Genomic DNA, 27,225 nt, shown 5'->3' with positions numbered 1-27,225 from the left:
AGACTGCATGCGGACCTACTTACTACTGTAGCTGGGGTCTGCCTTCCTGCTTTCTTGTAACTCCCATACTCAGCGGTATAACTTAATAGGCAAAATGTATTTTTTTCAATGGGAGCTGAACAGAAAAAGTGTGGTATTGAAGATAGCTCCCACAGGAAAGCAGCTGCAAATGTGACACCGTGCTGGCTGATAGACTGCATGGGGACCTACTTACTACTGTAGCTGGGGTCCTGTCGAGGAGTGGTTAAGGGAGAATGGACATGGATCCCAGGGTATACTGTTAGGCCCGATGGGGCAAGGCAATCTGAGTTCCAGTTATATGAATTTAATGCACAATCAAGACCAGAGTCAGAGCCATGGTTAAAGCAGTTTCTGTCATGCAGACAGCAGGCCGCTTTCTCTTCCTTCAAGGTCGGGCTGTTTTCAGCTAACGAGGTAACAGCCCAAGGTGGAAAACAACTACGGGGGAAAAACAAGATGGGAAAATGTGAGGGAGCTTATTTATCGCAGAAACCGCAAGTAGGATGAGCATAAGAATGTAATCTATTAGCTGCTGTTGCTGAGCTAGCTTTGAAGCTGCTGTGTATATAAGTTAGAGCCTGCTCTCAATGAAGAAGAAGATTTCTGCTATCACTCACATTGAGTAGGACTGATTTCTTCCCACCCAGCTGAGAATCGGACCCTGGGTTGATCGCCGCATGAAGTAGGCTTCGTGCCTGGGTTTTTCAGGCTTTTGTGCCTGGGTTTCAGGCCTTTGTGCCTGGGTTTTTCAGGCCTTTGTGCCTGGGTTTCAGGCTTTGTGCCTGGGTTTTCAGGCTTCGTGCCTGGGTTTTTCAGGCTTTGTGCCTGGGTTTCAGGCTTCGTGCCTGGGTTTTTCAGGCTTTGTGCCTGGGTTTCAGGCCTTCGTGCCTGGGTTTCAGCCCTTCGTGCCTGGGTTTCAGGCTTCGTGCCTGGGTATTCAGGCTTCGTGCCTGGGTTTTTCAGGCTTTGTGCCTGGGTTTCAGGCCTTCGTGCCTGGGTTTCAGCCCTTTGTGCCTGGGTTTCAGGCTTCGTGCCTGGGTTTTCAGGCTTCGTGCCTGGGTTTTTCAGGCTTTGTGCCTGGGTTTCAGGCTTCGTGCCTGGGTTTCAGGCCTTCGTGCCTGGGTTTCAGGCCTTCGTGCCTGGGTTTCAAACTCCGTGCCTGGGTTTCAGGCCTTTGTGCCTATGTTTCAGGCCTTTGTGCCTATGTTTCAGGCTTCGTACCTGGGTTTCAAGGGCTTCGTGCCTGGGTTTTCAGGCTTCGTGCCTGGGTTTCAGGCCTTCGTGCCTGGGTTTCAGGCTTCGTGCCTGGGTTTCAGGCCTTCGTGCCTGGGTTTCAGGCTTCAAGCCTGGGTTTTTCAGGCCAAGAGCCGAAAACTTCGCGGCAGGGTCTGCCTTCCTGCTTTCTTGTAGCTCCCATACTCAGTGGCATAACTTAACAGACAAAATGTATTTTTTCAATCGGAGCTGAGGAGAAAAACTGTGGTATTGAAGATAGCTCCCACAGGAAAGCAGCTGCAAATGTGACACCGTGCTGGCTGATAGACTGCATGGGGACCTACTTACTACTGTAGCTGGGGTCTGCCTTCCTGCTTTCTTGTAGCTCCCATACTCAGTGGTACTCCTTAACAGACACATGTATTTTTTCAATGGGAGCTGAGGAGAAAAAGTGTGGTATTGAAGATAGCTCCCACAGGAAAGCAGCTGCAAATGTGACACCGTGCTGGCTGATAGAGTGCATGGGGACCTACTTACTACTGTAGCTGGGGTCTGCCTTCCTGCTTTCTTGTAACTCCCATACTCAGTGGTATAATTTAACAGAAAATGTTTTTTTTCAATGGGAGCTGAGGAGAAAAATGTGGTATTGAAGACAGCTCCCACAGGAAAGTAGCTGCCAATGTGACACTATGCTGGCTGATAGACTGCATGGGGACCTACTTTCTACTGTAGCTGGGGTCTGCCTTCCTGCTTTGTTGTAGGTGCCATTCTCACTGGTATACCTTAATAGACACATGTATTTTTTCAATGGCAGCTGAACAGAAAAAGTGTGGTATTGAACATAGCTCCCACAGGAAAGCAGCTGCAAATGTGACACCGTGCTGGCTGATAGACTGCATGGGGACCTACTTACTACTGTAGCTGGGGTCTGCCTTCCTGCTTTCTTGTAGCTCCCATATTCAGTTGTATACCTTAACAGACACATGTATTTTTTCAATGGGAGCTGAACAGAAAAAGTGTGGTATTGAACATAGCTCCCACAGGAAAGCAGCTGCAAATGTGACACCGTGCTGGCTGATAGACTGCATGGGGACCTATTTACTACGGTAGCTGGGGTCTGCCTTCCTGCTTTCTTGTAGCTCCCATACTCAGTGGCATAACTTAACAGACACATGTATTTTTTCAATGGGAGCTGAGGGGAAAAAATGTGGTATTGAAGATAGCTCCCACAGGAAAGCAGCTGCAAATGTGACACTGTTGTGAATGATAGACTGCATGTGGACCTACTTACTACCTACTTACTACTGTAGCTGGGGTCTGCCTTCCTGCTTTCTTGTAACTCCCATACTCAGCGGTATAACTGAATAGGCAAAATGTATTTTTTTCAATGGGAGCTGAACAGAAAAAGTGTGGTATTGAAGATAGCTCCCACAGGAAAGCAGCTGCAAATGTGACACCGTGCTGGCTGATAGACTGCATGGGGACCTACTTACTACTGTAGCTGGGGTCTTGTCGAGGAGTGGTTAAGGGAGAATGGACATGGATCCCAGGGTATAATGTTAGGCCCGATGGGGCAAGGCAATCTGAGTTCCAGTTATATGAATTTAATGCACAATCAAGACCAGAGCCAGAGCCATGGTTAAAGCAGTTTCTGTCATGTAGACAGCAGGCCGCTTTCTCTTCCTTCAAGGTCGGGCTGTTTTCAGCTAACGAGGTAACAGCCCAAGGTGGAAAACAACTACGGGGGAAAAACAAGATGGGAAAATGTGAGGGAGCTTGCTTATCGCAGAAACCGCAAGTAGGATGAGCCTAAGAATGTAATCTATTAGCTGCTGTTGCTGAGCTAGCTTTGAAGCTGCTGTGTATATAAGTTAGAGCCTGCTCTCAATGAAGAAGAAGATTTCTGCTATCACTCACATTGAGTAGGACTGATTTCTTCCCACCCAGCTGAGAATCGGACCCTGGGTTGATCGCCGCATGAAGTAGGCTTCGTGCCTGGGTTTTTCAGGCCTTTGTGCCTGGGTTGTTCAGGCTTTTGTCCCTGGGTTTCAGGCCTTTGTGCCTGGGTTTCAGGCCTTCGTGCCTGGATTTCAGGCTTCGTGCCTGGGTTTTCAGGCTTCGTGCCTGGTGTTCCGGCCTTCGTGCCCGGGTTTCAGGCTTCATGCCTGGGTTTCAGGCCTTCGTGCCTGGGTTTCAGACTTCGTGCCTGGGTTTCAGGCTTCGTGCCTGGGTTTCAGGCCTTTGTGCCTATGTTTCAGGCTTCGTGCCTATGTTTCAGGCTTCGTGCCTATGTTTCAGGCTTCGTGCCTGGGTTTTCAGGCTTCGTGCCTGGGTTTTTCAGGCTTTGTGCCTGGGTTTCAGGCTTCGTGCCTGGGTTTCAGGCTTCAAGTCTGGGTTTTTCAGGCCAAGAGACGAAAACTTCGCGGCAGGGTCTGCCTTCCTGCTTTCTTGTAGCTCCCATACTCAGTGGCATAACTTAACAGACACATGTATTTTTTCAATGGGAGCTGAACAGAAAAAGTGTGGTATTGAAGATAGCTCCCACAGGAAAGCAGCTGCAAATGTGACACCGTGCTGGCTGATAGACTGCATGGGGACCTACTTACTACTGTAGCTGGGGTCCTGTCGAGGAGTGGTTAAGGGAGAATGGACATGGATCCCAGGGTATACTGTTAGGCCCGATGGGGCAAGGCAATCTGAGTTCCAGTTATATGAATTTAATGCACAATCAAGACCAGAGTCAGAGCCATGGTTAAAGCAGTTTCTGTCATGTAGACAGCAGGCCGCTTTCTCTTCCTTCAAGGTCGGGCTGTTTTCAGCTAACGAGGTAACAGCCCAAGGTGGAAAACAACTACGGGGGAAAAACAAGATGGGAAAATGAGAGGGAGCTTATTTATCGCAGAAACCGCAAGTAGGATGAGCATAAGAATGTAATCTATTAGCTGCTGTTGCTGAGCTAGCTTTGAAGCTGCTGTGTATATAAGTTAGAGCCTGCTCTCAATGAAGAAGAAGATTTCTGCTATCACTCACATTGAGTAGGACTGATTTCTTCCCACCCAGCTGAGAATCGGACCCTGGGTTGATCGCCGCATGAAGTAGGCTTCGTGCCTGGGTTTTTCAGGCTTTTGTGCCTGGGTTTCAGGCCTTTGTCCCTGGGTTTTTCAGGCCTTTGTGCCTGGGTTTTTCAGGCTTTTCTGCCTGGGTTTCAGGCCTTCGTGCCTGGGTTTCAGCCCTTCGTGCCTGGGTTTCAGGCTTCGTGCCTGGGTTTTCAGGCTTCGTGCCTGGGTTTTTCAGGCTTCGTGCCTGGGTTTCAGGCTTCGTGCCTGGGTTTTTCAGGCTTTGTGCCTGGGTTTCAGGCCTTCGTGCCTGGGTTTCAGGCTTTGTGCCTGGGTTTTCAGGCTTCGTGCCTGGGTTTTTCAGGCTTTGTGCCTGGGTTTCAGGCTTCGTGCCTGGGTTTTTCAGGATTCGTGCCTGGGTTTCAGGCCTTCGTGCCTGGGTTTCAGCCCTTCGTGCCTGGGTTTCAGGCTTCGTGCCTGGGTATTCAGGCTTCGTGCCTGGGTTTTTCAGGCTTTGTGCCTGGGTTTCAGGCCTTCGTGCCTGGGTTTCAGCCCTTCGTGCCTGGGTTTCAGGCTTCGTGCCTGGGTTTTCAGGCTTCGTGCCTGGGTTTTTCAGGCTTTGTGCCTGGGTTTCAGGCTTCGTGCCTGGGTTTCAGGCCTTCGTGCCTGGGTTTCAGGCCTCCGTGCCTGGGTTTCAAACTCCGTGCCTGGGTTTCAGGCCTTTGTGCCTATGTTTCAGGCCTTTGTGCCTATGTTTCAGGCTTCGTACCTGGGTTTCAAGGGCTTCGTGCCTGGGTTTTCAGGCTTCGTGCCTGGGTTTCAGGCCTTCGTGCCTGGGTTTCAGGCTTCGTGCCTGGGTTTCAGGCCTTCGTGCCTGGGTTTCAGGCTTCAAGCCTGGGTTTTTCAGGCCAAGAGCCGAAAACTTCGCGGCAGGGTCTGCCTTCCTGCTTTCTTGTAGCTCCCATACTCAGTGGCATAACTTAACAGACAAAATGTATTTTTCAATGGGAGCTGAGGAGAAAAAGTGTGGTATTGAAGATAGCTCCCACAGGAAAGCAGCTGCAAATGTGACACCGTGCTGGCTGATAGACTGCATGGGGACCTACTTACTACTGTAGCTGGGGTCTGCCTTCCTGCTTTCTTGTAGCTCCCATACTCAGTGGTATACCTTAACAGACACATGTATTTTTTCATTGGGAGCTGAGGAGAAAAAGTGTGGTATTGAAGATAGCTCCCACAGGAAAGCAGCTGCAAATGTGACACCGTGCTGGCTGATAGAGTGCATGGGGACCTACTTACTACTGTAGCTGGGGTCTGCCTTCCTGCTTTCTTGTAACTCCCATACTCAGTGGTATAATTTAACAGAAAATGTTTTTTTTCAATGGGAGCTGAGGAGAAAAATGTGGTATTGAAGACAGCTCCCACAGGAAAGTAGCTGCCAATGTGACACTATGCTGGCTGATAGACTGCATGGGGACCTACTTTCTACTGTAGCTGGGGTCTGCCTTCCTGCTTTGTTGTAGGTGTCATTCTCACTGGTATACCTTAATAGACACATGTATTTTTTCAATGGGAGCTGAACAGAAAAAGTGTGGTATTGAACATAGCTCCCACAGGAAAGCAGCTGCAAATGTGACACCGTGCTGGCTGATAGACTGCATGGGGACCTACTTACTACTGTAGCTGGGGTCTGCCTTCCTGCTTTCTTGTAGCTCCCATATTCAGTTGTATACCTTAACAGACACATGTATTTTTTCAATGGGAGCTGAGGAGAAAAACTGTGGTATTGAAGATAGCTCCCACAGGAAAGCAGCTGCAAATGTGACACCGTGCTGGCTGATAGACTGCATGGGGACCTATTTACTACGGTAGCTGGGGTCTGCCTTCCTGCTTTCTTGTAGCTCCCATACTCAGTGGCATAACTTAACAGACACATGTATTTTTTCAATGGGAGCTGAGGGGAAAAAATGTGGTATTGAAGATAGCTCCCACAGGAAAGCAGCTGCAAATGTGACACTGTTGTGAATGATAGACTGCATGCGGACCTACTTACTACTGTAGCTGGGGTCTGCCTTCCTGCTTTCTTGTAACTCCCATACTCAGCGGTATAACTTAATAGGCAAAATGTATTTTTTTCAATGGGAGCTGAACAGAAAAAGTGTGGTATTGAAGATAGCTCCCACAGGAAAGCAGCTGCAAATGTGACACCGTGCTGGCTGATAGACTGCATGGGGACCTACTTACTACTGTAGCTGGGGTCTTGTCGAGGAGTGGTTAAGGGAGAATGGACATGGATCCCAGGGTATAATGTTAGGCCCGATGGGGCAAGGCAATCTGAGCTCCAGTTATATGAATTTAATGCACAATCAAGACCAGAGCCAGAGCCATGGTTAAAGCAGTTTCTGTCATGTAGACAGCAGGCCGCTTTCTCTTCCTTCAAGGTCGGGCTGTTTTCAGCTAACGAGGTAACAGCCCAAGGTGGAAAACAACTACGGGGGAAAAACAAGATGGGAAAATGTGAGGGAGCTTGCTTATCGCAGAAACCGCAAGTAGGATGAGCATAAGAATGTAATCTATTAGCTGCTGTTGCTGAGCTAGCTTTGAAGCTGCTGTGTATATAAGTTAGAGCCTGCTCTCAATGAAGAAGAAGATTTCTGCTATCACTCACATTGAGTAGGACTGATTTCTTCCCACCCAGCTGAGAATCGGACCCTGGGTTGATCGCCGCATGAAGTAGGCTTCGTGCCTGGGTTGTTCAGGCTTTTGTGCCTGGGTTTCAGGCCTGCCTTCCTGCTTTATTGTAGCTCCCATACTCAGTGGCATAACTTAACAGACAAAATGTATTTTTCAATGGGAGCTGAGGAGAAAAAGTGTGGTATTGAAGATAGCTCCCACAGGAAAGCAGCTGCAAATGTGACACCGTGCTGGCTGATAGACTGCATGGGGACCTACTTACTACTGTAGCTGGGGTCTGCCTTCCTGCTTTCTTGTAGCTCCCATACTCAGTGGTATACCTTAACAGACACATGTATTTTTTCATTGGGAGCTGAGGAGAAAAAGTGTGGTATTGAAGATAGCTCCCACAGGAAAGCAGCTGCAAATGTGACACCGTGCTGACTGATAGACTGCATGGGGACCTACTTACTACTGTAGCTGGGGTCTGCCTTCCTGCTTTCTTGTAACTCCCATACTCAGTGGTATAATTTAACAGAAAATGTTTTTTTTCAATGGGAGCTGAGGAGAAAAATGTGGTATTGAAGACAGCTCCCACAGGAAAGTAGCTGCCAATGTGACACTATGCTGGCTGATAGACTGCATGGGGACCTACTTTCTACTGTAGCTGGGGTCTGCCTTCCTGCTTTGTTGTAGGTGTCATTCTCACTGGTATACCTTAATAGACACATGTATTTTTTCAATGGGAGCTGAACAGAAAAAGTGTGGTATTAAAGATAGCTCCCACAGGAAAGGATCTGCAAATGTGACACCGTGCTGGCTGATAGACTGCATGGGGACCTACTTACTACTGTAGCTGGGGTCTGCCTTCCTGCTTTCTTGTAGCTCCCATATTCAGTTGTATACCTTAACAGACACATGTATTTTTTCATTGGGAGCTGAGGAGAAAAAGTGTGGTATTGAAGATAGCTCCCACAGGAAAGCAGCTGCAAATGTGACACCGTGCTGGCTGATAGACTGCATGGGGACCTATTTACTACGGTAGCTGGGGTCTGCCTTCCTGCTTTCTTGTAGCTCCCATACTCAGTGGCATAACTTAACAGACACATGTATTTTTTCAATGGGAGCTGAGGGGAAAAAATGTGGTATTGAAGATAGCTCCCACAGGAAAGCAGCTGCAAATGTGACACTGTTGTGAATGATAGACTGCATGCGGACCTACTTACTACTGTAGCTGGGGTCTGCCTTCCTGCTTTCTTGTAACTCCCATACTCAGCGGTATAACTTAATAGGCAAAATGTATTTTTTTCAATGGGAGCTGAGGTGAAAAAGTGTGGTATTGAAGATAGCTCCCACAGGAAAGCAGCTGCAAATGTGACACCGTGCTGGCTGATAGACTGCATGGGGACCTACTTACTACTGTAGCTGGGGTCTTGTCGAGGAGTGGTTAAGGGAGAATGGACATGGATCCCAGGGTATAATGTTAGGCCCGATGGGGCAAGGCAATCTGAGCTCCAGTTATATGAATTTAATGCACAATCAAGACCAGAGCCAGAGCCATGGTTAAAGCAGTTTCTGTCATGTAGACAGCAGGCCGCTTTCTCTTCCTTCAAGGTCGGGCTGTTTTCAGCTAACGAGGTAACAGCCCAAGGTGGAAAACAACTACGGGGGAAAAACAAGATGGGAAAATGTGAGGGAGCTTGCTTATCGCAGAAACCGCAAGTAGGATGAGCATAAGAATGTAATCTATTAGCTGCTGTTGCTGAGCTAGCTTTGAAGCTGCTGTGTATATAAGTTAGAGCCTGCTCTCAATGAAGAAGAAGATTTCTGCTATCACTCACATTGAGTAGGACTGATTTCTTCCCACCCAGCTGAGAATCGGACCCTGGGTTGATCGCCGCATGAAGTAGGCTTCGTGCCTGGGTTGTTCAGGCTTTTGTGCCTGGGTTTCAGGCCTGCCTTCCTGCTTTATTGTAGCTCCCATACTCAGTGGCATAACTTAACAGACAAAATGTATTTTTTTCAATGGGAGCTGAGGAGAAAAAGTGTGGTATTGAAGATAGCTCCCACAGGAAAGCAGCTGCAAATGTGACACCGTGCTGGCTGATAGACTGCATGGGGACCTACTTACTACTGTAGCTGGGGTCTGCCTTCCTACTTTCTTGTAGCTCCCATACTCAGTGGCATAACTTAACAGACACATGTATTTTTTCAATGGGAGCTAATGAGAAAAAGTGTGGTATGAAAGATAGCTCCCACAGGAAAGCAGCTGCAAATGTGACACCGTGCTGACTGATAGACTGCATGCGGATCTACTTACTACTGTAGCTGGGGTCTGCCTTCCTGCTTTCTGGTAGCTCCCATACTCAGCGGTATAACTTAACAGACAAAATGTATTGTTTTCAATGGGAGCTGAACAGAAAAAGTGTGGTATTGAAGACCGCTCCCACAGGAAAGCAGCTGCAAATGTGACACCGTGCTGGCTGATAGACTGCATGGGGACCTACTTACTACTGTAGCTGGGGTCTTGTCGAGGAGTGGTTAAGGAAGAATGGACATGGATCCCAGGGTATAATGTTAGGCCCGATGGGGCAAGGCAATCTGAGTTCCTGTTATATGAATTTAATGCACAATCAAGACCAGAGCCAGAGCCATGGTTAAAGCAGTTTCTGTCATGTAGACAGCAGGCCGCTTTCTCTTCCTTCAAGGTCGGGCTGTTTTCAGCTAACGAGGTAACAGCCCAAGGTGGAAAACAACTACGAGGGAAAAACAAGATGGGAAAATGTGAGGGAGCTTGCTTATCGCAGAAACCGCAAGTAGGATGAGCATAAGAATGTAATCTATTAGCTGCTGTTGCTGAGCTAGCTTTGAAGCTGCTGTGTATATAAGTTAGAGCCTGCTCTCAATGAAGAAGAAGATTTCTGCTATCACTCACATTGAGTAGGACTGATTTCTTCCCACCCAGCTGAGAATCGGACCCTGGGTTGATCGCCGCATGAAGTAGGCTACGTGCATGGGATTTTCAGGCTTTTGTGCCTGGGTTTCTGGCCTTCGTGCCTGGGTTTTTCAGGCCTTTGTGCCTGGGTTTTTCAGGCTTTTGTGCCTGGGTTTCAGGCCTTCGTGCCTGGGTTTTCAGGCTCCGTGCCTGGGTTTCCGGCCTTCGTGCCTGGGTTTCAGGCTTCGTGCCTGGGTTTCAGGCCTTCGTGCCTGGGTTTCAGACTTCGTGCCTGGATTTCAGGCTTCGTGCCTGGCTTTCAGGCGTTTGTGCCTATGTTTCAGGCTTCGTGCCTGGGTTTCAGGCCTTCGTGCCTGGGTTTAAGGCTTCGTGCCTGGGTTTCAGGCCTTTGTGCCTGGGTTTAAGGATTCGTGCCTGGGTTTCAGGCCTTCGTGCCTGGGTTTCAGGCTTCGTGCCTGGGTTTCAGGCCTTCGTGCCTGGGTTTCAGGCTTCAAGCCTGGATTTTTTAGGCCAAGAGCCGAAAACTTCGCGGCAGGGTCTGCGTTCCTGCTTTCTTGTAGCTCCCATACTCAGTGGCATAACTTAACATACACATGCATTTTTTCAATGGGAGCTGAGGATAAAAACTGTGGTATTGAAGATAGCTCCCACAGGAAAGCAGCTGCAAATGTGACACCGTGCTGGCTGATAGAATGCATGGGGACCTACTTACTACTGTAGCTGGGGTCTGCCTTCCTGCTTTCTTGTAGCTCCCATACTTAGTGGCATAACTTAACAGACAAAATCTATTTTTTCAATGGGAGCTGAGGAGAAAAAGTGTGGTATTGAAGATAGCTCCCACAGGAAAGCAGCTGCAAATGTGACACCGTGCTGGCTGCTAGACTGCATGGGGACCTACTTACTACTGTAGCTGGGGTCTGCCTTCCTGCTTTTTTGTAGCTCCCATATTCAGTGGTATAACTTAACAGACAAAATGTATTTTATTCAATGGGAGCTGAACAGAAAAAGTGTGGTATTGAAGATAGCTCCCACAGGAAAGCAGCTGCAAATGTGACACTGTGCTGGCTGATAGACTGCAGGGAGACCTACTTACTACTGTAGCTGGGGTCTGCCTTCCTGCTTTCTCGTAGCTCCCATATTCAGTGGTATACCTTAACAGACACATGTATTTTTTCAATGGGAGCTGAGGAGAAAAAGTGTGGTATTGAAGATAGCTCCCACAGGAAAGCAGCTGCAAATGTCACACCGTGCTTACTGATAGACTGCATGGAAACCTACTTACTACTGTAGCTGGGGTCTGCCTTCGTGCTTTCTTGTAGCTCCCATACTCAGTGGTATACCTTAACAAACACATGTATTTTTTCAATGGGAGCAGAACAGAAAAGGTGTGGTATTGAAGATAGCTCCCACAGGAAAGCAGCTGCAAATGTGACACCATGCTGGCTGATAGACTGCATGGGGACCTACTTACTACTGTAGCTGGGGTCTTGTCGAGGAGTGGTTAAGGGAGAATGGGCATGGATCCCGGGGTGTAATGTTAGGCCTGATGGGCCAAGGCAATCTGAGTTCCAGTTATATGAATTTAATGCACAATCAAGACCAGAGTCAGAGCCATGGTTAAAGCAGTTTCTGTCATGTAGACAGCAGGCCGCTTTCTCTTCCTTCAAGGTCGGGCTGTTTTCAGCTAACGAGGTAACAGCCCAAGGTGGAAAACAACTACGGGGGAAAAACAAGATGGGAAAATGTGAGGGAGCTTGCTTATCGCAGAAACCGCAAGTAGAATGAGCATAAGAATGTAATCTATTAGCTGCTGTTGCTGAGCTAGCTTTGAAGCTGCTGTGTATATAAGTTAGAGCCTGCTCTCAATGAAGAAGAAGATTTCTGCTATCACTCACATTGAGTAGGACTGATTTCTTCCCACCCAGCTGAGAATCGGACCCTGGGTTGATCGCCGCATGAAGTAGGCTTCGTGCCTGGGTTTTTCAGGCTTTTGTGCCTGGGTTTCAGGCCTTTGTGCCTGGGTTTTTCAGGCCTTTGTGCCTGGGTTTTTCAGGCTTTTCTGCCTGGGTTTCAGGCCTTCGTGCCTGGGTTTCAGCCCTTCGTGCCTGGGTTTCAGGCTTCGTGCCTGGGTTTTCAGGCTTCGTGCCTGGGTTTTTCAGGATTCGTGCCTGGGTTTCAGGCTTCGTGCCTGGGTTTTTCAGGCTTTGTGCCTGGGTTTCAGGCCTTCGTGCCTGGGTTTCAGGCTTTGTGCCTGGGTTTTCAGGCTTCGTGCCTGGGTTTTTCAGGCTTTGTGCCTGGGTTTCAGGCTTCGTGCCTGGGTTTTTCAGGATTCGTGCCTGGGTTTCAGGCCTTCGTGCCTGGGTTTCAGCCCTTCGTGCCTGGGTTTCAGGCTTCGTGCCTGGGTATTCAGGCTTCGTGCCTGGGTTTTTCAGGCTTTGTGCCTGGGTTTCAGGCCTTCGTGCCTGGGTTTCAGCCCTTCGTGCCTGGGTTTCAGGCTTCGTGCCTGGGTTTTCAGGCTTCGTGCCTGGGTTTTTCAGGCTTCGTGCCTGGGTTTCAGGCTTCGTGCCTGGGTTTCAGGCCTTCGTGCCTGGGTTTCAGGCCTCCGTGCCTGGGTTTCAAACTCCGTGCCTGGGTTTCAGGCCTTTGTGCCTATGTTTCAGGCTTCGTACCTGGGTTTCAAGGGCTTCGTGCCTGGGTTTTCAGGCTTCGTGCCTGGGTTTCAGGCCTTCGTGCCTGGGTTTCAGGCTTCGTGCCTGGGTTTCAGGCCTTCGTGCCTGGGTTTCAGGCTTCAAGCCTGGGTTTTTCAGGCCAAGAGCCGAAAACTTCGCGGCAGGGTCTGCCTTCCTGCTTTCTTGTAGCTCCCATACTCAGTGGCATAACTTAACAGACAAAATGTATTTTTCAATGGGAGCTGAGGAGAAAAAGTGTGGTATTGAAGATAGCTCCCACAGGAAAGCAGCTGCAAATGTGACACCGTGCTGGCTGCTAGACTGCATGGGGACCTACTTACTACTGTAGCTGGGGTCTGCCTTCCTGCTTTCTTGTAGCTCCCATACTCAGTGGTATACCTTAACAGACACATGTATTTTTTCATTGGGAGCTGAGGAGAAAAAGTGTGGTATTGAAGATAGCTCCCACAGGAAAGCAGCTGCAAATGTGACACCGTGCTGGCTGATAGACTGCATGGGGACCTACTTACTACTGTAGCTGGGGTCTGCCTTCCTGCTTTCTTGTAACTCCCATACTCAGTGGTATAATTTAACAGAAAATGTTTTTTTTCAATGGGAGCTGAGGAGAAAAATGTGGTATTGAAGACAGCTCCCACAGGAAAGTAGCTGCCAATGTGACACTATGCTGGCTGATAGACTGCATGGGGACCTACTTTCTACTGTAGCTGGGGTCTGCCTTCCTGCTTTGTTGTAGGTGTCATTCTCACTGGTATACCTTAATAGACACATGTATTTTTTCAATGGGAGCTGAACAGAAAAAGTGTGGTATTGAACATAGCTCCCACAGGAAAGCAGCTGCAAATGTGACACCGTGCTGGCTGATAGACTGCATGGGGACCTACTTACTACTGTAGCTGGGGTCTGCCTTCCTGCTTTCTTGTAGCTCCCATATTCAGTTGTATACCTTAACAGACACATGTATTTTTTCAATGGGAGCTGAGGAGAAAAACTGTGGTATTGAAGATAGCTCCCACAGGAAAGCAGCTGCAAATGTGACACCGTGCTGGCTGATAGACTGCATGGGGACCTATTTACTACGGTAGCTGGGGTCTGCCTTCCTGCTTTCTTGTAGCTCCCATACTCAGTGGCATAACTTAACAGACACATGTATTTTTTCAATGGGAGCTGAGGGGAAAAAATGTGGTATTGAAGATAGCTCCCACAGGAAAGCAGCTGCAAATGTGACACTGTTGTGAATGATAGACTGCATGCGGACCTACTTACTACTGTAGCTGGGGTCTGCCTTCCTGCTTTCTTGTAACTCCCATACTCAGCGGTATAACTTAATAGGCAAAATGTATTTTTTTCAATGGGAGCTGAACAGAAAAAGTGTGGTATTGAAGATAGCTCCCACAGGAAAGCAGCTGCAAATGTGACACCGTGCTGGCTGATAGACTGCATGGGGACCTACCTACTACTGTAGCTGGGGTCTGCCTTCCTACTTTCTTGTAGCTCCCATACTCAGTGGCATAACTTAACAGACACATGTATTTTTTCAATGGGAGCTAATGAGAAAAAGTGTGGTATGAAAGATAGCTCCCACAGGAAAGCAGCTGCAAATGTGACACCGTGCTGACTGATAGACTGCATGCGGATCTACTTACTACTGTAGCTGGGGTCTGCCTTCCTGCTTTCTGGTAGCTCCCATACTCAGCGGTATAACTTAACAGACAAAATGTATTGTTTTCAATGGGAGCTGAACAGAAAAAGTGTGGTATTGAAGACCGCTCCCACAGGAAAGCAGCTGCAAATGTGACACCGTGCTGGCTGATAGACTGCATGGGGACCTACTTACTACTGTAGCTGGGGTCTTGTCGAGGAGTGGTTAAGGAAGAATGGACATGGATCCCAGGGTATAATGTTAGGCCCGATGGGGCAAGGCAATCTGAGTTCCTGTTATATGAATTTAATGCACAATCAAGACCAGAGCCAGAGCCATGGTTAAAGCAGTTTCTGTCATGTAGACAGCAGGCCGCTTTCTCTTCCTTCAAGGTCGGGCTGTTTTCAGCTAACGAGGTAACAGCCCAAGGTGGAAAACAACTACGAGGGAAAAACAAGATGGGAAAATGTGAGGGAGCTTGCTTATCGCAGAAACCGCAAGTAGGATGAGCATAAGAATGTAATCTATTAGCTGCTGTTGCTGAGCTAGCTTTGAAGCTGCTGTGTATATAAGTTAGAGCCTGCTCTCAATGAAGAAGAAGATTTCTGCTATCACTCACATTGAGTAGGACTGATTTCTTCCCACCCAGCTGAGAATCGGACCCTGGGTTGATCGCCGCATGAAGTAGGCTACGTGCATGGGATTTTCAGGCTTTTGTGCCTGGGTTTCAGGCCTTCGTGCCTGGGTTTTTCAGGCCTTTGTGCCTGGGTTTTTCAGGCTTTTGTGCCTGGGTTTCAGGCCTTCGTGCCTGGGTTTTCAGGCTCCGTGCCTGGGTTTCCGGCCTTCGTGCCTGGGTTTCAGGCTTCGTGCCTGGGTTTCAGGCCTTCGTGCCTGGGTTTCAGACTTCGTGCCTGGATTTCAGGCTTCGTGCCTGGGTTTCAGGCGTTTGTGCCTATGTTTCAGGCTTCGTGCCTGGGTTTCAGGCCTTCGTGCCTGGGTTTAAGGCTTCGTGCCTGGGTTTCAGGCCTTTGTGCCTGGGTTTAAGGATTTGTGCCTGGGTTTCAGGCCTTCGTGCCTGGGTTTCAGGCTTCGTGCCTGGGTTTCAGGCCTTCGTGCCTGGGTTTCAGGCTTCAAGCCTGGATTTTTTAGGCCAAGAGCCGAAAACTTCGCGGCAGGGTCTGCGTTCCTGCTTTCTTGTAGCTCCCATACTCAGTGGCATAACTTAACATACACATGCATTTTTTCAATGGGAGCTGAGGATAAAAACTGTGGTATTGAAGATAGCTCCCACAGGAAAGCAGCTGCAAATGTGACACCGTGCTGGCTGATAGAATGCATGGGGACCTACTTACTACTGTAGCTGGGGTCTGCCTTCCTGCTTTCTTGTAGCTCCCATACTTAGTGGCATAACTTAACAGACAAAATCTATTTTTTCAATGGGAGCTGAGGAGAAAAAGTGTGGTATTGAAGATAGCTCCCACAGGAAAGCAGCTGCAAATGTGACACCGTGCTGGCTGCTAGACTGCATGGGGACCTACTTACTACTGTAGCTGGGGTCTGCCTTCCTGCTTTCTTGTAGCTCCCATATTCAGTGGTATAACTTAACAGACAAAATGTATTTTATTCAATGGGAGCTGAACAGAAAAAGTGTGGTATTGAAGATAGCTCCCACAGGAAAGCAGCTGCAAATGTGACACTGTGCTGGCTGATAGACTGCAGGGAGACCTACTTACTACTGTAGCTGGGGTCTGCCTTCCTGCTTTCTCGTAGCTCCCATATTCAGTGGTATACCTTAACAGACACATGTATTTTTTCAATGGGAGCTGAGGAGAAAAAGTGTGGTATTGAAGATAGCTCCCACAGGAAAGCAGCTGCAAATGTCACACCGTGCTTACTGATAGACTGCATGGAAACCTACTTACTACTGTAGCTGGGGTCTGCCTTCGTGCTTTCTTGTAGCTCCCATACTCAGTGGTATACCTTAACAAACACATGTATTTTTTCAATGGGAGCAGAACAGAAAAGGTGTGGTATTGAAGATAGCTCCCACAGGAAAGCAGCTGCAAATGTGACACCATGCTGGCTGATAGACTGCATGGGGACCTACTTACTACTGTAGCTGGGGTCTTGTCGAGGAGTGGTTAAGGGAGAATGGGCATGGATCCCGGGGTGTAATGTTAGGCCTGATGGGCCAAGGCAATCTGAGTTCCAGTTATATGAATTTAATGCACAATCAAGACCAGAGTCAGAGCCATGGTTAAAGCAGTTTCTGTCATGTAGACAGCAGGCCGCTTTCTCTTCCTTCAAGGTCGGGCTGTTTTCAGCTAACGAGGTAACAGCCCAAGGTGGAAAACAACTACGGGGGAAAAACAAGATGGGAAAATGTGAGGGAGCTTGCTTATCGCAGAAACCACAAGTAGAATGAGCATAAGAATGTAATCTATTAGCTGCTGTTGCTGAGCTAGCTTTGAAGCTGCTGTGTATATAAGTTAGAGCCTGCTCTCAATGAAGAAGAAGATTTCTGCTATCACTCACATTGAGTAGGACTGATTTCTTCCCACCCAGCTGAGAATCGGACCCTGGGTTGATCGCCGCATGAAGTAGGCTTCGTGCCTGGGTTTTTCAGGCTTTTGTGCCTGGGTTTCAGGCCTTTGTCCCTGGGTTTTTCAGGCCTTTGTGCCTGGGTTTTTCAGGCTTTTCTGCCTGGGTTTCAGGCCTTCGTGCCTGGGTTTCAGCCCTTCGTGCCTGGGTTTCAGGCTTCGTGCCTGGGTTTTCAGGCTTCGTGCCTGGGTTTTCAGGCTTCGTGCCTGGGTTTTTCAGGCTTCGTGCCTGGGTTTCAGGCTTCGTGCCTGGGTTTTTCAGGCTTTGTGCCTGGGTTTCAGGCCTTCGTGCCTGGGTTTCAGGCTTTGTGCCTGGGTTTTCAGGCTTCGTGCCTGGGTTTTTCAGGCTTTGTGCCTGGGTTTCAGGCTTCGTGCCTGGGTTTTTCAGGCTTCGTGCCTGGGTTTCAGGCCTTCGTGCCTGGGTTTCAGCCCTTCGTGCCTGGGTTTCAGGCTTCGTGCCTGGGTATTCAGGCTTCGTGCCTGGGTTTTTCAGGCTTTGTGCCTGGGTTTCAGGCCTTCGTGCCTGGGTTTCAGCCCTTCGTGCCTGGGTTTCAGGCTTCGTGCCTGGGTTTTCAGGCTTCGTGCCTGGGTTTTTCAGGCTTTGTGCCTGGGTTTCAGGCTTCGTGCCTGGGTTTCAGGCCTTCGTGCCTGGGTTTCAGGCCTCCGTGCCTGGGTTTCAAACTCCGTGCCTGGGTTTCAGGCCTTTGTGCCTATGTTTCAGGCCTTTGTGCCTATGTTTCAGGCTTCGTACCTGGGTTTCAAGGGCTTCGTGCCTGGGTTTTCAGGCTTCGTGCCTGGGTTTCAGGCCTTCGTGCCTGGGTTTCAGGCTTCGTGCCTGGGTTTCAGGCCTTCGTGCCTGGGTTTCAGGCTTCAAGCCTGGGTTTTTCAGGCCAAGAGCCGAAAACTTCGCGGCAGGGTCTGCCTTCCTGCTTTCTTGTAGCTCCCATACTCAGTGGCATAACTTAACAGACAAAATGTATTTTTCAATGGGAGCTGAGGAGAAAAAGTGTGGTATTGAAGATAGCTCCCACAGGAAAGCAGCTGCAAATGTGACACCGTGCTGGCTGATAGACTGCATGGGGACCTACTTACTACTGTAGCTGGGGTCTGCCTTCCTGCTTTCTTGTAGCTCCCATACTCAGTGGTATACCTTAACAGACACATGTATTTTTTCATTGGGAGCTGAGGAGAAAAAGTGTGGTATTGAAGATAGCTCCCACAGGAAAGCAGCTGCAAATGTGACACCGTGCTGGCTGATAGAGTGCATGGGGACCTACTTACTACTGTAGCTGGGGTCTGCCTTCCTGCTTTCTTGTAACTCCCATACTCAGTGGTATAATTTAACAGAAAATGTTTTTTTTCAATGGGAGCTGAGGAGAAAAATGTGGTATTGAAGACAGCTCCCACAGGAAAGTAGCTGCCAATGTGACACTATGCTGGCTGATAGACTGCATGGGGACCTACTTTCTACTGTAGCTGGGGTCTGCCTTCCTGCTTTGTTGTAGGTGTCATTCTCACTGGTATACCTTAATAGACACATGTATTTTTTCAATGGGAGCTGAACAGAAAAAGTGTGGTATTGAACATAGCTCCCACAGGAAAGCAGCTGCAAATGTGACACTGTTGTGAATGATAGACTGCATGCGGACCTACTTACTACTGTAGCTGGGGTCTGCCTTCCTGCTTTCTTGTAACTCCCATACTCAGCGGTATAACTTAATAGGCAAAATGTATTTTTTTCAATGCGAGCTGAGGTGAAAAAGTGTGGTATTGAAGATAGCTCCCACAGGAAAGCAGCTGCAAATGTGACACCGTGCTGGCTGATAGACTGCATGGGGACCTACTTACTACTGTAGCTGGGGTCTTGTCGAGGAGTGGTTAAGGGAGAATGGACATGGATCCCAGGGTATAATGTTAGGCCCGATGGGGCAAGGCAATCTGAGCTCCAGTTATATGAATTTAATGCACAATCAAGACCAGAGCCAGAGCCATGGTTAAAGCAGTTTCTGTCATGTAGACAGCAGGCCGCTTTCTCTTCCTTCAAGGTCGGGCTGTTTTCAGCTAACGAGGTAACAGCCCAAGGTGGAAAACAACTACGGGGGAAAAACAAGATGGGAAAATGTGAGGGAGCTTGCTTATCGCAGAAACCGCAAGTAGGATGAGCATAAGAATGTAATCTATTAGCTGCTGTTGCTGAGCTAGCTTTGAAGCTGCTGTGTATATAAGTTAGAGCCTGCTCTCAATGAAGAAGAAGATTTCTGCTATCACTCACATTGAGTAGGACTGATTTCTTCCCACCCAGCTGAGAATCGGACCCTGGGTTGATCGCCGCATGAAGTAGGCTTCGTGCCTGGGTTGTTCAGGCTTTTGTGCCTGGGTTTCAGGCCTGCCTTCCTGCTTTATTGTAGCTCCCATACTCAGTGGCATAACTTAACAGACAAAATGTATTTTTTTCAATGGGAGCTGAGGAGAAAAATGTGGTATTGAAGATAGCTCCCACAGGAAAGCAGCTGCAAATGTGACACCGTGCTGGCTGATAGACTGCATGGGGACCTACCTACTACTGTAGCTGGGGTCAGCCTTCCTACTTTCTTGTAGCTCCCATACTCAGTGGCATAACTTAACAGACACATGTATTTTTTCAATGGGAGCTAATGAGAAAAAGTGTGGTATGAAAGATAGCTCCCACAGGAAAGCAGCTGCAAATGTGACACCGTGCTGACTGATAGACTGCATGCGGATCTACTTACTACTGTAGCTGGGGTCTGCCTTCCTGCTTTCTGGTAGCTCCCATACTCAGCGGTATAACTTAACAGACAAAATGTATTGTTTTCAATGGGAGCTGAACAGAAAAAGTGTGGTATTGAAGACCGCTCCCACAGGAAAGCAGCTGCAAATGTGACACCGTGCTGGCTGATAGACTGCATGGGGACCTACTTACTACTGTAGCTGGGGTCTTGTCGAGGAGTGGTTAAGGAAGAATGGACATGGATCCCAGGGTATAATGTTAGGCCCGATGGGGCAAGGCAATCTGAGTTCCTGTTATATGAATTTAATGCACAATCAAGACCAGAGCCAGAGCCATGGTTAAAGCAGTTTCTGTCATGTAGACAGCAGGCCGCTTTCTCTTCCTTCAAGGTCGGGCTGTTTTCAGCTAACGAGGTAACAGCCCAAGGTGGAAAACAACTACGAGGGAAAAACAAGATGGGAAAATGTGAGGGAGCTTGCTTATCGCAGAAACCGCAAGTAGGATGAGCATAAGAATGTAATCTATTAGCTGCTGTTGCTGAGCTAGCTTTGAAGCTGCTGTGTATATAAGTTAGAGCCTGCTCTCAATGAAGAAGAAGATTTCTGCTATCACTCACATTGAGTAGGACTGATTTCTTCCCACCCAGCTGAGAATCGGACCCTGGGTTGATCGCCGCATGAAGTAGGCTACGTGCATGGGATTTTCAGGCTTTTGTGCCTGGGTTTCAGGCCTTCGTGCCTGGGTTTTTCAGGCCTTTGTGCCTGGGTTTTTCAGGCTTTTGTGCCTGGGTTTCAGGCCTTCGTGCCTGGGTTTTCAGGCTCCGTGCCTGGGTTTCCGGCCTTCGTGCCTGGGTTTCAGGCTTCGTGCCTGGGTTTCAGGCCTTCGTGCCTGGGTTTCAGACTTCGTGCCTGGATTTCAGGCTTCGTGCCTGGGTTTCAGGCGTTTGTGCCTATGTTTCAGGCTTCGTGCCTGGGTTTCAGGCCTTCGTGCCTGGGTTTAAGGCTTCGTGCCTGGGTTTCAGGCCTTTGTGCCTGGGTTTAAGGATTCGTGCCTGGGTTTCAGGCCTTCGTGCCTGGGTTTCAGGCTTCGTGCCTGGGTTTCAGGCCTTCGTGCCTGGGTTTCAGGCTTCAAGCCTGGATTTTTTAGGCCAAGAGCCGAAAACTTCGCGGCAGGGTCTGCGTTCCTGCTTTCTTGTAGCTCCCATACTCAGTGGCATAACTTAACATACACATGCATTTTTTCAATGGGAGCTGAGGATAAAAACTGTGGTATTGAAGATAGCTCCCACAGGAAAGCAGCTGCAAATGTGACACCGTGCTGGCTGATAGAATGCATGGGGACCTACTTACTACTGTAGCTGGGGTCTGCCTTCCTGCTTTCTTGTAGCTCCCATACTTAGTGGCATAACTTAACAGACAAAATCTATTTTTTCAATGGGAGCTGAGGAGAAAAAGTGTGGTATTGAAGATAGCTCCCACAGGAAAGCAGCTGCAAATGTGACACCATGCTGGCTGCTAGACTGCATGGGGACCTACTTACTACTGTAGCTGGGGTCTGCCTTCCTGCTTTCTTGTAGCTCCCATATTCAGTGGTATAACTTAACAGACAAAATGTATTTTATTCAATGGGAGCTGAACAGAAAAAGTGTGGTATTGAAGATAGCTCCCACAGGAAAGCAGCTGCAAATGTGACACTGTGCTGGCTGATAGACTGCAGGGAGACCTACTTACTACTGTAGCTGGGGTCTGCCTTCCTGCTTTCTTGTAGCTCCCATATTCAGTGGTATACCTTAACAGACACATGTATTTTTTCAATGGGAGCTGAGGAGAAAAAGTGTGGTATTGAAGATAGCTCCCACAGGAAAGCAGCTGCAAATGTCACACCGTGCTTACTGATAGACTGCATGGAAACCTACTTACTACTGTAGCTGGGGTCTGCCTTCGTGCTTTCTTGTAGCTCCCATACTCAGTGGTATACCTTAACAAACACATGTATTTTTTCAATGGGAGCAGAACAGAAAAGGTGTGGTATTGAAGATAGCTCCCACAGGAAAGCAGCTGCAAATGTGACACCATGCTGGCTGATAGACTGCATGGGGACCTACTTACTACTGTAGCTGGGGTCTTGTCGAGGAGTGGTTAAGGGAGAATGGGCATGGATCCCGGGGTATAATGTTAGGCCCGATGGGGCAAGGCAATCTGAGTTCCAGTTATATGAATTTAATGCACAATCAAGACCAGAGCCAGAGCCATGGTTAAAGCAGTTTCTGTCATGTAGACAGCAGGCCGCTTTCTCTTCCTTCAAGGTCGGGCTGTTTTCAGCTAACGAGGTAACAGCCCAAGGTGGAAAACAACTACGGGGGAAAAACAAGATGGGAAAATGTGAGGGAGCTTGCTTATCGCAGAAACCGCAAGTAGAATGAGCATAAGAATGTAATCTATTAGCTGCTGTTGCTGAGCTAGCTTTGAAGCTGCTGTGTATATAAGTTAGAGCCTGCTCTCAATGAAGAAGAAGATTTCTGCTATCACTCACATTGAGTAGGACTGATTTCTTCCCACCCAGCTGAGAATCGGACCCTGGGTTGATCGCCGCATGAAGTAGGCTTCGTGACTGGGTTTTTCAGCTTTTGTGCCTGGGTTTCAGGCCTTCGTGCCTGGGTTTTTCAGGCCTTTGTGCCTGGGTTTTTCAGGCTTTTGTGCCTGGGTTTCAGGGCTTCGTGCCTGGGTTTCAGCCCTTCGTGCCTGGGTTTCAGGCTTCGTGCCTGGGTTTTCAGGCTTCGTGCCTGGGTTTCCGGCCTTCGTGCCTGGGTTTTCAGGCTTCGTGCCTGGGTTTCAGGCTTCGTGCCTGGGTTTTCAGGCTTCGTGCCTGGGTTTCCAGCCTTCGTGCCTGGGTTTCAGACTTCGTGCCTGGGTTTCAGGCTTCGTGCCTGGGTTTCAGGCCTTCGTGCCTGGGTTTCAGACTTCGTGCCTGGGTTCCAGGCTTCGTGCCTGGGTTTCAGGCCTTTGTGCCTATGTTTCAGGCTTCGTGCCTGGGTTTCAGGCCTTCGTGCCTGGGTTTCAGGCTTCAAGCCTGGGTTTTTCAGGGCAAGAGCCGAAAACTTCGCGGCAGGGTCTGCCTTCCTGCTTTCTTGTAGGTTCCATTCTCAGTGGCATAACTTAACATACACATGTATTTTTTCAATGGGAGCTGAGGATAAAAACTGTGGTATTGAAGATAGCTCCCACAGGAAAGCAGCTGCAAATGTGACACCGTGCTGGCTGATAGAATGCATGGGGACCTAGTTACTACTGTAGCTGGGGTCTGCCTTCCTGCTTTCTTGTAGCTCCCATACTTAGTGGCATAACTTAACAGACAAAATGTATGTTTTCAATGGGAGCTGAGGAGAAAAAGTGTGGTATTGAAGATAGCTCCCACAGGAAAGCAGCTGCAAATGTGACACCGTGCTGGCTGATAGACTGCATGGGGACCTACTTACTACTGTAGCTGGGGTCTGCCTTCCTGCTTTCTTGTAGCTCCCATACTCAGCGGTATAACTTAACAGACAAAATGTATTGTTTTCAATGGGAGCTGAACAGAAAAAGTGTGGTATTGAAGACCGCTCCCACAGGAAAGCAGCTGCAAATGTGACACCGTGCTGGCTGATAGACTGCATGGGGACCTACTTACTACTGTAGCTGGGGTCTGCCTTCCTGCTTTCTTGTAGCTCCCATATTCAGTGGTATACCTTAACAGACACATGTATTTTTTCAATGGGAGCTGAACAGAAAAAGTGTGGTATTGAAGATAGCTCCCACAGGAAAGCAGCTGCAAATGTGACACCGTGCTGGCTGATAGACTGCATGGGGACCTTCTTACTACTGTAGCTGGGGTCTGCCTTCCTGCTTTCTTGTAGCTCCCATATTCAGTGGTATACCTTAACAGACACATGTATTTTTTCAATGGGAGCTGAGGATAAAAAGTGTGGTATTGAAGATAGCTCCCACAGGAAAGCAGCTGCAAATGTGACACCGTGCTGGCTGATAGACTATATGGAGACCTACTTACTACTGTAGCTGGGGTCTGCCTTCCTGCTTTCTTGTAGCTCCCATAGTTGTTAGCATTACTGTATATGGAAAGTTAGAAGTAGTTAGGCTAAGGTCTGTATCGAGGCCTAATGAGCAGTGTGGGATGTTGATGTAACCTAGCAGTCTAGGGAACTAGTGGGGCATGCTGAGCTTGTGCATTCTTGCTTAAACAAAGCAAAGAGATTAGTGAAGAATACTGAAGGCTGAATCTTGTTTTTCTCAAAGAAATCGTTATCTCGAATGTTTACCTGTTTGTTATCTATGGAAATTTCTTGTTGTGGATTCAGATAAGCATAGTCTCAAGTAACTACATCAAAGAGCACAACATAATCCTAATGTCTAAGAAAACTGGTAAACATCACGGGGACCTGATGAAGTAATCATTTGTGGAAAGTATATAAACTCTGTGAAATTTTCTGTTAGTGGGGGCTCTGACTTTGGACACTAGTCCTCAGGTCCCTAGGGCCCTCAATAAAGCACTGCATAAAACGACCTCGGTTGTTTTGTGTTTTCCTTCGGGAACGGGCAGCAGTTTTCTGGCGACCGCGGCAGGACTCCGAAGGTGGCTGGGGCGGTTCGCGTGCTGATTTACTCCACGCCGGCACCGAGACTTTCTCGCGGAGTCATCGGTTCGTGCCCGACCCCCGCACCTGGCGGACGACTGCTATAAGGTAAGCCCATAGGTGCTTTATTTTCTGGTATGGGTGCCTGCTCATAAGACGAGGCGGCGATCCTCGCTGAGTTGGGCTAAGACGTCTTGGTGGATGCCTAGGCGCCGGCTGTAAGACGCGGCGAAAGCTGCGCAGGTCCGGCACTTGCCCCTCGCGGCGTCGAGAAGTGGCAAGTTGGTTTGGTACTGGTTATTGGTTTTGTGGTTTTTGTTTGTATCCTTACAGTGTTTGTGTTTGCTGTTATTTTGTCTGCTGTTATTTTGTTTCGTGAATACTTGAAATGATACCGCTTAAAACTTTTAAGCCGTTAGTTCAGTCTAATAGTAAAATCCCAGGAAACACCCCATTAGGATGTTTGCTGGGAAGATGGAGGAGTGCTGGATTTTTATCAGGATTTGAATAAGGGTAAAATGATAAACTATTGTAATCATTGGTGGCCTTTATATGAGTCAGAAGGGGGACCTGCGTGGCCCCTAAACGGTACTGTCGATCCGGGTATTATATTGTCTTTGATGCAGTATTTACGGGACAATGAGAAATGGGATGAGATCCCGTATTTGGATTTGTTTTATTATTTAGGGTGAAAACTGGATTGGTAGAAGGAATGTGGTATTTTAGTTTTGGAAACAAAGGAATTAGGGTGTAGTGAATGTAAGAAGAGATCTATGTGTGTTAAGTGTTTAGCTGCCTCCTCTGGTCCAGAGGAAGATTTATCGTTATTAGTTGCTCATAGTGGACAGGGTCCCTCTGCTCCACCCTATGTTCCACCTCAGATGGAACAGGATAGTGAGGACAATGATAATGAGGAGGAAGAAGAGGATGAAGATGAGGACACCAGGAACTTGGATAAAATGTTAGAAGTTGCATGGAAGGTTTATAATAGTAGGGGAAAAAGAATCAGCTAAGCGGCAACAAGCAGGTATATTGGCTGTAATTCAACAACTAGGAGGACAAAGGGGCCGAGGTCCTGGTAGGGGAGGCTCTGCCCAAGGAAGAGGTGGTTATGGTCAGGGAAGAGGGGGATTTCGAATGGGAAACATTAATCAAGGAAAGTTAGATTTTAATCAGTGTGCTTTTTGTCGACAGATAGGACATTGGAAAAATGAATGTCCTGTGAAAAATGGAATGGGGGGTGGCGCCGGGACAATGGGTAGTTATCCTATGCCTGAGGCAGATGTCGCCCAAGCCCTGGTTTTGGGGAATTACCAAAATCAGAGCTGACTAGAGCAAGGGTAAGGTTAGAAATAAATGGTAAAGAACAGGAATTCACAGTTGATACAGGAGCTACTTATTCAGTTCTCAACAAAAGACTGGGAACAATAAGTGATACCACCGTACAGGTGGTAGGGGCTGTGGGTCAGCTGGAAGAAAGACCATTTTTGCACCCTCTAAATTTGAAATTTGGGGGAAAGGAATTGGATCATCAATTTTTTTTTATATGCCCAATTGTCCCAAGCCCCTGTTTGGAAGGGATTTATTGTCTTTGTTAAACGTGAAAATAATATTTGAAAATGGGAGAGTAAAATTGGAGATTCCAAATGAAGAAATTGGGAAAATTTTTGTAATAAAGGAAATAGAACCTATTCCCATTCCAGAAGAAATAGATCAGGCAGTTGTACCCTGGGTATGGGAAACAGGGACCCCAGGAAAGTCAAAAGCTGCCCAGCCTGTTGTTGTAGAACAGGAGAAAAAAAAAAAAAAAGAAAAAAAAAAAAGGAGCCCAGCCGGTTAGGGTTAGACAATATCCAATTAAGTTGGAGGCTAGGAAAGGAGTGGCTCCACTGATAACCCAATTTGTGATTCAGGGAATTTTACAGGAATGTGAATCTGAGTATAACACTCCTATTTTTCCTGTAAGTAAGCCTAATGGTAAATATAGGCTAGTGCAAGATTTAAGGGCCATAAATGAAATTGTAAAGGACATTCACCCAGTGGTTGCTAACCCTTATACTCTGTTAACATCTGTGTCGGAAAGGTTTAAATGGTTTACAGTAATTGATTTAAAAGATGCCTTCTTCTGCATCCCGCTGGCATTACCAAGTAGGAAGTATTTTGCATTTGAATGGGAAGATCCAAATTCGGGAAGGAAGAAACAACTGACATGGACACGGCTTCCGCGGGGTTTCAAAAACAGCCCCACTATTTTCGGAAATCAATTAGCCAAAGAGTTGGAGGAATGGAAGACTGAACAGGTAAGAGAATCTCCATTCTCTTATGTGATTTTGCAGTATGTGGATGATATTCTGTTGGCAACTGAGGAAAAGGAAGTTTGCCTGAAGCTTACAATTGCCTTACTGAATATGCTGGGACAAGCAGGATATCGAGTATCTAAGGAAAAGGCCCAGCTCCTCAAAGAGAGTGTTCTTTATTTGGGATGTGAATTAATGCAAGGTCAGAGACGATTGGGCACAAACAGAATTAAGGCAATATGTGCCATACCCCTTCCAAGGAATCATCAGGAACTGAGATCATTTTTAGGAATGATTGGTTGGTGTAGACTACGGATTCTAAATTTTGGATTGTTAGCCAAACCCTTGTATGAGGCTTTGAAGGAGCCCCAATTGGAATGGAGTCCACAAAGGAAAAGAGCCTTTCAGGAGCTAAAACAAGCTCTGAAAGAAGCACCTGCCTTAGGGTTGCTGGACTTAAATAAGGATTTTCAGCTTTATGTAAATGAAAGGCAGAATCTGGCTCTGGGAGTGTTGACCCAGAAAATAGGGTCATGGAAACACCCAGTGGGATATTTTTCAAAACAACTGGACAATGTTAGTGCTGGTTGGCCGTCATGCTTGAGGGCAGTTACGGCCACAGTGATCCTCATACACGAAGCCCGAAAACTGACTTTGGGAAGGAAAATGGAGGTCTTTGTGCCCCATATGGTCTTGGCTGTC

Source organism: Colius striatus, chromosome 16 (genome assembly GCF_028858725.1).
Source record: "Colius striatus isolate bColStr4 chromosome 16, bColStr4.1.hap1, whole genome shotgun sequence".
Taxonomy (NCBI): Eukaryota; Metazoa; Chordata; class Aves; order Coliiformes; family Coliidae; genus Colius; species Colius striatus.
Note: the sequence above shows the minus strand (reverse complement) of the source record.